This window comes from Chelonoidis abingdonii, chromosome 9, assembly GCF_003597395.2.
Source record: "Chelonoidis abingdonii isolate Lonesome George chromosome 9, CheloAbing_2.0, whole genome shotgun sequence".
NCBI classification, from domain to species: domain Eukaryota; kingdom Metazoa; phylum Chordata; order Testudines; family Testudinidae; genus Chelonoidis; species Chelonoidis abingdonii.
This window is the reverse complement of record NC_133777.1, coordinates 46,493,314-46,496,375: the sequence shown is the minus strand read 5'-3', so window position 1 is coordinate 46,496,375 and position 3,062 is coordinate 46,493,314. Positions and strand designations below refer to the sequence as shown.

Here is a 3,062-nt window from a genome sequence, read left to right as displayed (position 1 = left end):
TCACCCACGAAAGCTCACGCTCCAAAATGTCTGTTAGTCTGTAAGGTGCCACAGGATTCTCTGCTGCTTTTACAGATCCAGACTAACATGGCTACCCCTCTGATACTTGACAAAAATGGCAAAGGGTTTAGAAAACCTGACCTATGAGGAAAGCTTTAAAAACAAGACATGTTTAGTATTGAGAAAAGAGGACTGAAAGGAGACCTAAGGACCTCCAAAATCATTTATATAATGACATCTTTTAGAGTAATCTTTCTGGTATTTAAAGACAAACTTGTGTACCAAGCATATGAAATAACATTCAAGAGTGTTTCCAATTATGTAAAAAAAACTAGGATCAAATAGGCCTTTCTACCCAGCATTTGTTAGATCACATGCTGTAGTCTACCACCCTGACAATGCAAGATTCCTCTCTACAATGCATTTTCTAATACCCCAGCAATTGTTGAATTTTTCTTCCTAAACTGCCTTTTAAAAATACATTAATGTAATTGTTGTGGATGTGTTATTTCCGTGACTGCATCTTTGCTATGAAAACTTAATGTCAGAGCTTAAGTAAATTTACAGTAGATTAATAAGTTGAAAAATACACTGATAAAAAGGAAAATAGTCCAAATGAACATTAATGAATTTGGAATGTTCTAATGAAAACTGAAATGAGTTTTGTGACTTAAAAATTTTTTATAGAAACTAATTATGCTGAAGTTCAAATAATGGAATTTAATAATTAAGATCTTATAGATAAGAAATAAGAGGTTTTAAACTTAAGTAAACTTAAACTGTTATTAACACTTTAAAATATATTAAAATATTTATCCACCCTTTAGAAATTTTGTAGAAGATAGGGCTGTCAAGCAATTAAAAAAAATCACTATTTCACAATTAATCACACTGTTAAATAATAATAGAATATTATTTATTTATATTTTTGGATATTTTCTACTTCTTCAAATATATTGATTTCAATTACACCACAGAATTCAAATATTGCACTGTAAAAATAATAGTATTTTTCAATTCACTCAGTACAACTACTGTAGTGTAATATCTTTATCATGAAAGTTGAACTAACAAATGTAGAATTAGGTACAAAAAAACTGTACTCACATAAAACAATGTAAAAAACATAGCGTAGAAGTCCACTCAGTCCTACTCCTTGTTCTGCCAATTGCTCAGACAAACAAGTTTGTTTACATTTGCAGGAGATAATGCTGCCTGCTTCTTGCTTAAAATGTCACCTGAAAGTAAGAACTGGCATCCACATGGCTCTGTTGTAGCCAGAGTCAGAAGATATTTACGTGCCAAGTGCACTAAAGATTCATATGTCCCTTCATGGTTTAACCACCATTCCAGAGGACATGCATCCAGCGTCCATGCTGATGACGGGTTCTTCTCGCTAACTATACAAAGCAGTGAAGACCGATGCATGTTCATTTTCATTATCTGAGTCAGATGCCACCATCAGAAGATTGATTTTCTTTTTCGGTGGTTTGGGTTCTGAAGTTTCTGCATCGGAGTGTCGCTCTTTTAACCCTTCTGAAAGCATTTTCCACACCCCATCCCTCTCAGATTTTGGAAGGCACTTCAGATCCTTAAACCTTGGGTCAAGTGCTGTAGCTATCTTTAGAAATCTCACATTAGTACTGTGATGTTTCACTCCATATTCTTTATGAAAATATGGTTATGACATGAATATGACATAACTGAGATCTTACAAGACCCATCTTGCATAAAGTACGTATCATTGGAAAGGTTAAAATTTACTGAATGTGATTATCCAATTTGTATGCCTCTATCTGAAGTTAGGAATATTGACTATGTATCTGTATTTCAACTATGCTACTTTGGGTGACATCTACTGCTAACACTTCAAGTATAACAATGGAAAAGCCAGACAGGGCTGATGACACATCAGCAAGGACAGTGGACTGTGAAAAGGCTTGGCCTTCTGACAGACACTCCATGCTGTCACTGACTCATGGATACTGTGATACTACAGAGTCAGGTGGCCTTGTCACCTGATACTAAACATTGTCTGGGACTTCTTGTAACTTTCCACTGGAAGGGGAGGGGGAGGGTGTCAAGTCTGGGAAACAAAGTATTCCCAACTTATGTAAATCCTATTGAAGGGAAGGGAGGAAGGCAAACAGGACTCTTCCTCTCCCTGGCCTGTCTGCCCAAGGAGGAAGACTGCTAAAGCCACCTGAAGGGAAGACTATGGGTGGGGAGGAGGGATGGGAAGGGGAGTCCAGACTGAGACAGAGGTCCAGTCTGACAAGAAATATAACTAGAACTCTGAACCACAGAAACCTGTCTAAAATAACATTTAGGGTAAGAAACTACATTTTGTAATCTGTTTCTTAAGTCTATTGAGCTTACCTTGTGTATTTTGCTTTATTTGGTCAGTAATTTGCTTTGTTCTATCTTATCTTATATTCACTTAAAATTCACCTTTTGTAGTTAATAAACTTATTTCATGTTTATAATATAACCCAGTTTATGTAATTTCTAACTGGGGGGCAGAAGGACAAGAAGTTGTTCATATCTCCCTCCACCTTGAGGGAAGGGGTGAATTTCATAAAACCTTTGTGTTTGTACTCCTTAAAGAGAGTGGCACCAGAGTGTTGATGAGAGCCCTATGGCTGAATCTTTCCAGAGCAGATCTGTCTCTCTGTGCAGCTGGGTGTGGCCCTGCCTGTGTGCTTGGCTGGAAGAGGCTTGTGAGCCTAACCCAGCAAGGCCAGGTAAAGGGAACCCAGGCTGGCATAATAGACAAGCTCAGTGATATCTCAGCTCATCAGGTGACACTCCAAAGGACCCAAACCCATCACAAATACTTTGTTTGTGTTTTGTCAAATCTGTAGTGAAAGTGTTCTTAAAACAAACAACATGTGCTGGATCATCATCCAAGACTACTGTAACATGACATATATGGCAGAATGCGGAAAACAGAGCAGGAGGCATGCAATTCTCCGCCAAGAAGTTCAGTTACAAAATGTAATTAATACTTTTTTTTAAAACAAGCACTATCAACATGGAAGCATGTCCTCTGGAATGGTGGC

General features: G+C 37.4%; 1 protein-coding gene and 1 pseudogene across 1 annotated transcript in view; both read left to right on the top strand.

The window, feature by feature from the left end:
- The window catches only part of LOC116822600 (COMM domain-containing protein 4), a 65,989-nt gene that overhangs the window by 34,874 nt on the left and 28,053 nt on the right, over nucleotides 1-3,062 (top strand). The window lies entirely within an intron of this gene.
- LOC142047280 (zona pellucida sperm-binding protein 3-like) overlaps nucleotides 1-3,062 on the top strand; it is a 46,704-nt pseudogene that overhangs the window by 30,023 nt on the left and 13,619 nt on the right.